The sequence below is a fragment of the Calliopsis andreniformis genome, unplaced genomic scaffold, assembly GCF_051401765.1.
Source record: "Calliopsis andreniformis isolate RMS-2024a unplaced genomic scaffold, iyCalAndr_principal scaffold0405, whole genome shotgun sequence".
Classification (NCBI taxonomy): Eukaryota; Metazoa; Arthropoda; class Insecta; order Hymenoptera; family Andrenidae; genus Calliopsis; species Calliopsis andreniformis.
In genome coordinates, this window is record NW_027480814.1 from 107,015 (window position 1) to 116,440 (window position 9,426).

The window sequence follows — 9,426 nt, forward strand, 5'->3', positions numbered from 1 at the left end:
CCTCAATCCTCAATCCTCAATCCTCAATCCTCAATCCTCAATCCTTAATCTTCAATCCTCAAAACTCAATTTTCAATCCTCAATCCTCAATCCTCAATCCTCAATCCTCATTCTTCAATCCTCAACACCCAATCCTCAATCTTCAATCGTCAATCCTCAATCCTCAATTCTCAATCCTCAATCCTCAATCCTCAGACCTCAAACATCAATACTCAACCCTCAGTCCTCGTCCTCAATCCACAACCCTCAATCCTCGATCCTCAATCTTCAATCATCAATACCCAATCCTCAATCTTCAATACTCAATCCTCAATCCTCAATTCTCAATCCTCAATCCTCAATCCTCAATCTTCAATCGTCATTAAACAATCTACAATCCTAGATCCTGAATCCCCAATCCTCAATCCTTAATCCTGAATCTTCAATCCTCAATGCCCGGTCCTCAATCTTCAATCCTCAGTGTTCAATACTCAATCCTAAATCCTCAGTCCTCAATCCTCAAACCTCAATCCTCAAACCTCAATCCTCAACCGTCGGTCCTCGTACTCAATCCTCAACCCTCAATCCTCAATCCTCAATCTTCAATCCTCAATACTCGATATTCAATCCTCAACCCTCAATCCTCAATCCTCAATCTTCAATCCTCAATCCTCAACGCTCAATCCTCAATCCTCATTCTTCAATCCTCAATACCCAATCCTCAACCTTCAATCCTCAATCCTCAATCCTCAATTCTCAATCTTCAATCCTCAGACCTCAAACATCAATGTTCAACACTCGGACCTGGTCCTCAATCCACAACACTCAATCCTCAATCCTCAATCTTCAATCCTCAATCTTCAATCCTCAGTACTCAAACTTCAATCCTCAATCTTCAATCCTCAACCCTCAACACTCAGTCCTCAATGTTCAATTCTCAATTCTCAATCTTCAATCCACAGTACTGAATCCTCAATTCTCAATCCTCAAGCCCCAATCCTCAATCCTCAATCCTCAATCCTCAATCCTCAATCCTCAAATTTCAATCCTCAATACTCAATCTTCAATCCTCAATCCTCAATCCTCAATCCTCAATCCTCAAACCTCAATCCTCAACCCTCAGTCCTCATCCTCAATTCTCAATTCTCAATACTCTATCCTCAATCCTCAATCTTCAATCCTCAATAATCAATCTCCAATCCTAGATCCTCAATCACCAATCCTCAATACTTAATCCTCAATCTTCAATCCTCAATCCCCAGTCCTCAAACATCAATCCTCAATGCTCAATCCTCAATCTTCAGTCCTCAGTCCTCAATCCTCGATCCTCAATCCTCAAACCTCAATCCTCAACCGTCAGTCCTCGTCCTCAATCCTCAACCCTCAATCATAAGTCCTCAATCTTCAATCCTCAGTAATCAATCCTCAATCTCCAATACCGAATCGTCAATCCTCAGTCCTCAATCCTCCTTCCTCAATCCTCAGACCTCAAACATCAACACTCAACCCTCAGTCCTCGTCCTCAATCCACAACCCTCAATCCTCAGTCCTCAATCTTCAATCCTCAATCCTCAATCCTCAATCCTCAATCCTCAATCCTCAGTCCTCAAACCTCAATCCTGAATCCTCAATCCAGAATCCTCAATCTTCAGCCCTCACTCCTCAACAATCAGTTGTCAATCCTCAATCCTCAATAGAGTATCAACAATTCATAGTTTTCATTACTCAATACTCAATCTGCAATCTTCAAATCTCTATCCACAAACATCAATTCCCATCACTCAACACTCAACACTCAGTCCCCAATCCTCAATATTCAATCATCAATCCTCAATCCTCTATCCACAATCCTCAAACTTCAATCCTCAATACTCAGCCTTCAATGCTCAGACCTCATCCTCAATCCTCAATCCTCAATCCTCAATCCTCAATCTTCAATCCTCAAAACTCAACCTTCAATCCTCAATCCTCAGTCCTCAAACCTCAATTCTGAATTCTCAATCCTCAATACTCAATCTTCAATCCTCAATCCTCAATCCTCAATCCTCAGTCCTCAATCCTCAATTCTCAATCCGCAATCGTCAGGCTTCAGTACTCAATACTCAATCTTCAATCCTCAATCCTCAATCCTCATTCCTCAATCCTCAATCCTCAATCCTCAATCCTCAATCATCAATCCTCAATCCTCAATCCTCAATCCTCAATCCTCAATACTCAACCATCAATACTCAATTCTTAACACTCAATAGAATATCCTGAATTCTCAGGGTTCAATTCTCAATTCTCAATCCTCAATCCTCAATCCCCAGTCCTCAACTTTCAATCCTCAATCCCCAATCCTCAATCCTCAATCCTCAACCTTCAATCCTCAATACTCAATCTTCAATCTTCAATACTCAATACTCAATCTTCAATCCTCAATCCTCAATCCTCAATCCTCAATCTTCAATCCTTAATACTCAATCTTCAATCCTCAGTCCTCAATCCTCTATACTCAATCCTCATTCTTCAATCCTCAGTACTCAAACTTCAATCCTCAATCTTCAATCCTCAACCCTCAACACTCAGTCCTCAATGTTCAATTCTCAATTCTCAGTCTTCAATCCACAGTACTGAATCCTCAATTCTCAATCCTCAAGCCCCAATCCTCAATCCTCAATCCTCAATCCTCAATCCTCAAATTTCAATCCTCAATACTCAATCTTCAATCCTCAATCCTCAATCCTCAATCCTCAATCCTCAATTCTCAATCCTCAATCTTTAATCCTGAATCCTCATTACTCAATCCTCAATCCTAAATCTTCAACCCTCAATATTCAATCTTCAATCCTCAATCCTCAATCCTCAATCCTCAATCCTCAATCCTCAATCTTCAATCCTCAAAACTCAATTTTCAATCCTCAATCCTCAATCCTCAATCCTCAATCCTCATTCTTCAATCCTCAACACCCAATCCTTAATCTTCAATCGTCAATCCTCAATCCTCAATTCTCAATCCTCAATCCTCAATCCTCAGACCTCAAACATCAATACTCAACCCTCAGTCCTCGTCCTCAATCCACAACCCTCAATCCTCGATCCTCAATCTTCAAACATCAATACCCAATCCTCAATCTTCAATACTCAATCCTCAATCCTCAATTCTCAATCCTCAATCCTCAATCCTCAATCTTCAATCGTCATTAAACAATCTACAATCCTAGATCCTGAATCCCCAATCCTCAATCCTTAATCCTGAATCTTCAATCCTCAATACTCGATATTCAATCCTCAACCCTCAATCCTCAATCCTCAATCTTCAATCCTCAATCCTCAACGCTCAATCCTCAATCCTCATTCTTCAATCCTCAATACCCAATCCTCAACCTTCAATCCTCAATCCTCAATCCTCAATTCTCAATCTTCAATCCTCAGTCATCAATCCTCAATCTTCAATACTCAATAGTCAATCCTCAGTCCTCAATCCTCAATCCTCAATCCTCGTTCCTCAAACCTCAATCCTCAACCCTCAGTCCTCATACTCAATTCTCAATTCTCAATCCTCAATCCTCAATCCTCAATCTTCAATCGTTAATAATCAATCTCCAATCCTAGATCCTCAATTCCCAATCCTCAATCTTCAATCCTAAACCCTCAATCCTCGATTCTCAATACTCAATCCTCAATCCTCAGACCTCAAACATCAATGTTCAACACTCGGACCTGGTCCTCAATCCACAACACTCAATCCTCAATCCTCAATCTTCAATCCTCAATCTTCAATCCTCAGTACTCAAACTTCAATCCTCAATCTTCAATCCTCAACCCTCAACACACAGTCCTCAATGTTCAATTCTCAATTCTCAATCTTCAATCCACAGTACTGAATCCTCAATTCTCAATCCTCAAGCCCCAATCCTCAATCCTCAATCCTCAATCCTCAATCCTCAAATTTCAATCCTCAATACTCAATCTTCAATCCTCAATACTCAATCCTCAATCCTCAATCCTCAATCCTCAATCTTTAATCCTGAATCCTCATTACTCAATCCTCAATCCTAAATCTTCAACCCTCAATACTCAATCTTCAATCCTCAATCCTCAATCCTCAATCCTCAATCCTCAATCCTCAATCCTCAATCTTCAATCCTCAAAACTCAATTTTCAATCCTCAATCCTCAATCCTCAATCCTCAATCCTCATTCTTCAATCCTGAACACCCAATCCTCAACCTTCAATCCTCAATCCTCAATCCTCAATTCTCAATCTTCAATCCTCAGTCATCAATCCTCAATCTTCAATACTCAATAGTCAATCCTCAGTCCTCAATCCGCAATCCTCAATCCTCGTTCCTCAAACCTCAATCCTCAACCCTCAGTCCTCATACTCAATTCTCAATTCTCAATCCTCAATCCTCAATCCTCAATCTTCAATCGTTAATAATCAATCTCCAATCCTAGATCCTCAATACCCAATCCTCAATCTTCAATCCTCAACCCTCAATCCTCAATTCTCAATCCTCAATCCTCAATCCTCAGACCTCAAACATCAATGTTCAACACTCGGACCTGGTCCTCAATCCACAACACTCAATCCTCAATCATCAATCTTCAATCATCAATACTCAATCTTCAATCCTCAATCCTCAACCCTCAATCCTCAATCCTCAATCCTCAACCTTTAATCCTCAATCCTCAATTCTCAATCCTCAATCCTGAACCTTCAACCCTCAATACTCAATCTTCAATCCCCAATCCTCAATCCTCAATCCTCAGTCCTCAATCCTCAATCTTCAGACCTCAATACTCAATCTTCAATCCTCAATCCTCAATCCTCAATCCTCATGCTTCATTCCTCAACACCCAATCCTCAATCTTCAATTCTCAACATTCAATCCTCAATTCTCAATCCTCAATCCTCAATCCTCAGACCTCAAACATCAATACTCAACCCTCAGTCCTCGTGCTCAATCCACAACACTCAATCCTCGATCCTCAATCTTCAATCATCAATATTCAATTTTCAATCCTCAATCCTCAATCCTCAATACTCAATCCTCAATCCTCAATGTTCAATCCTCAATACCCAATCCTCAATCTTCAATCCTCAATCCTCAATCCTCAATCCTCAATCCTCAATCCTCAATCCTCAGTCCTCAAACCTCAATCCTTATTCCTCAATACTGAATCCTCAATCTTCAGCCCTCAGTCCTCAACAATCAGTTGTGAATTCTCAATCCTCAGTAGAATATCCTCAATTCACAGGTTTCAATACTCAATACTCAACCTGCAATCTTCAAATCTCTATCTACAAACATCAATTCTCATCACTCAACCCTCAACACTCAGTCCCCAATCCTCAAACTTCAATCCTCAATCCTCAATCCTCAATCCTCAATCCTCAATCTTCAATCCTCAATACTCAATCTTCAATCCTCGGTCCTCAATCCTCGATCGTCAATCTCCAATCCTGAATACTCAATCTTCAATCCTCAATCCTCAATCCTCAATCTTCAATCCTCAATCCTCAGCCCTCAATCCTCAATCCTCAATCCTCAATCCTCGTTCCTCAAACCTCAATCCTCAACCCTCAGTCCTCATCCTCAATTCTCAAATCTCAATCCTCAATCCTCGATCCTCAATCCTCAATCCTCAATCCTCAATCCTCAATCCTCATTCCTCAAACCTCAATCCTGAACCCTCAGTCCTCATTCTCAATTCTCAGTCCTCTATCCTTAGTCCTCAATCCTCAATCCTCAATCCTCAATAATCAATCTCCAATCCTAGATCCTCAATCCCTAATCTTCAATCCTTAATCCTCAATCTTCAATCCTCATTCCCTAGTCCTCAATCTTCATCCCTCAATGCTCATTCCTCAATCCTCAATCCTCAGTCCTCAATCCTCAATGCACAACCCTCAACCCTCCAACCTCAATCCTCGACCGTGAGTCCTCGTCCTCAATCCTCAAACCTCAATCCTCAATCCTCAATCTACAATCATCCCTACTCAATCTTCAATCCTCAATCCTCAGTAATCAATCCTCAATCCTCAATCCTCAATATTCAACACACAACCCTCAGCAATCAATCCTCAAGACTCAACAATCAATCCTCAATTCTCAATACTCAATAGAATATCCTGAATTCTCATGGTTCAATACTCGATCCACAAAATTCAATAATCAAATCTCAATCTTCAAACATCAATTCTCAGCACTCAATCCTCAATACTCAGCCCTCTCTCTTCAATCCTCCATCCTCAGTCCTCAATCCTCAAGCGTCAGTCCTCAATCCTCAGTCCACAACCCTCAATCCTCAGGTCTCAAACCTCAATCCGGAATCCTCGATTCTGAATCCTCAATCTTCAGCCGTCTGTCCTCAAGAATCAATTGCCAATCCTCAATCCTCAATAGAATATCCTCAATTCGCAGTTCTCAATAATCAATCCCCATTCTTCAATCTTCATATCTCAATCCACAAACATCAATTCTCATCACTCAACACTCAACACTCAGTCCTCAATCTTCAATCCTCAATCCTCAATCCTCAATCCTCAATCCTCAATACTCAATCCTCAATCATCAATCCTCAATCCTCAATCCTCAATACTCAATCCTCAATCCTCAATCCTCAATCCTCAATCTTCAATCCTCAGTACTCAATTTGCAATCTTCAATCCCCAATCCTCAATCCTCAATACTCATTCTCCAATCCTCAATACGCAATCCTCAATCTTCAATCCTCAATCCTCAATCCTCAGTTCTCAATCCTCGATCCTCAATCCTCAGACCTCAAACATCAATATTCAATCCTCGGTCCTTCGCCTCAATCGACAACCCTCAATCCTCAATCCTCAATCTTCAATCATCAGTATTCAATCTTCAATCCTCAATCCTCAATCCTCAATCCTCAATCCTCAATCCTCAATCTTTAATCCTGAATCCTCAATACTCAATCCTCAATCCTGAATCTTCAACCCTCAATACTCAATCTTCAATCCTCAATCCTCAATCCTCAATCCTCAATCCTCAATCCCCAATCCTCAATCTTCAATCCTCAAAACTCAATTTTCAATCCTCAATCCTCAATCTTCAATCCTCAATCCTCATTCTTCAATCCTTAACACCCAATCCTCAATCTTCAATCCTCAATCCTCAATCCTCAATTCTCAGTCCTCAATCCTCAGACCTCAAACATCAATGCTCAACCCTCAGTCCTCGTCCTCAACCCACAACCCTCAATTCTCGATCCTCAATCTTCAATCATCAATACCCAATCCTCAACCTTCAATACTCAATCCTCAGTCCTCAATTCTCAATCCTCAATCCTCAATCCTCAATCCTCAATCCTCAATCCTCAATCGTCAATCCTCAATCTTCAATCATCAATATTCAATCTTCAATCCTCAATCCCCAATCCTCAATCCTCAATCCTCAATCCTCAATCCTTAATCCTGAATCCTCATTACTCAATCCTCAGTCCTAAATATTCAACCCTCAATACTCAATCTTCAATCCTCAATCCTCAATCCTCAATCCTCAATACTCAACCCTCAGTCCTCGTCCTCAATCCACAACACTCAATCCTCGATCCTCAATCTTCAATCGTCAATACCCAATCCTCAATCTTCAATACTCAATCCTCAATCCTCAATTCTCAATCTTCAATCCTCAATACTCAATCCTCAATCCTCAATCCTCAATCCTAATACTTCAATCCTCAATACCCAATCCTCAATATACAATCCTCAATCCTCAACCCTCAATTCTCAATCCAAAATCTTCAATCCTCAATACTCAATCTTCAATCCTCAATCCTCAATCCTCAATACTCAAGCATCAATCCTCAATTCTCAATACTCAATAGTATATACTGAATTTTCAGGATTCAATACTCAAACAACAACCCTCAACCCTCAGCCCTCATACTCAATCCTCAATCCTCAATCCTCAATCCTCAATCCTCAATATTCAATCCTCAATACTCAATCCTCGATCCTCAATCCTTAATCCTCAATCCTCAATCCTCAATCCTCAGTAATCAATCCTCAATCTTCAATACTCAATCGTCAATCCTCAGTTCTCAATCCTCAATCCTCAATCCTCGTTCCTGAAACCTCAATCCTCAACCCTCAGTCCTCATCCTCAATTCTCAATTCTCAATCCTCAATCCTCAATCCTCAATCTTCAATCGTCATTAATCAATCTACAATCCTAGATCCTGAATCCCCAATTCTCAATCCTTAATCCAGAATCTTCAATCCTCAATGCCCGGTCCTCAACCTTCAATCCTCAATCCTCAGTCCTCAAACCTCAATTCTGAATTCTCAATCCTGAATCCTCAACCTTCAGCCCTCAGTCCTCAACAATCAGTTGTCAATCCTCAGTCCCAAATCCTCAATCCTCAACCCTCAGTCCTCATCCTCAATTCTCAATTCTCAATACTCAATCCTCAATCCTCAATCTTCAATCCTCAATAATCAATATCCAATCCTAGTTCCTCAATTCCCAATCCTCAATCCTTAAACCTCAATCTTGAATCCTCAATCCCCAGGCCTCAAACTTCAATCTTCAATGCTCAATCCTCAATCCTCAGTCGTCAGTACTCAATCCTCAATCCTCAATCCTCAAACCTCAATCCTCAACCGTCAGTCCTCGTCCTCAATCTTCAATACACAATCCTCAATCCTCAACCCTCAAACCTCAATCCTCAGTCATCAATCCTCAATCTTCAATACTCAATCCTCAATCTTCAATCCTCAATCCTCAATCCTCAATCCTCAATACTCATTCTTCAATCCTCAACGCCCAATCCTCAATATTCAATCCTCAATCCTCAATCCTCAATTCTCAATCCTCAATCCTCAGTCCTCAGTCCTCAAACCTCAATCCTCAACCCTCAGGCCTCATCCTCAATCCTCAATCCTCAACCCTTAATCCTCAATCTTCAATCCTCAATACTCAGTCTTCAATACTCAATCCTCAATTCTCAATCCTCAATACTGAATCCTCAAACGTCAATCCTCCATCCCCAATCCTCAATCTTCAATCGTCAATCCTCAATCCTCAATCGTCAATCCTCAATCCTCAATGTTCAATCCTCAAGACCCAATCCTCAATCTTCAATCCTCAATCCTCAATCCCCAATCCTCACTCCACCATCCTCATTCATCAATCCTCAATACCCAATCCTCAATCTTCATTCCTCAATCCTCAATTCTCAACCCTCAAACCTCAGTCCTCAGTCCTCAAACCTCAATCCTCAAACCTCAGCCCTCATCCTGAATCCTCAATCCTCAATCCTCAATCCTCAATCTTCAATCCTCAATACTCAATCTTCAATCCTCAGTCCTCAATTCTCAATCCTCAATCCTCAGGCCTCAGTCCTCAAACCTCAATCCTCAACCCTCAGCCCTCATCCTCGATCCTCAATCCTCAACCCTCAATCCTCAATCTTCAATCCTCAATAC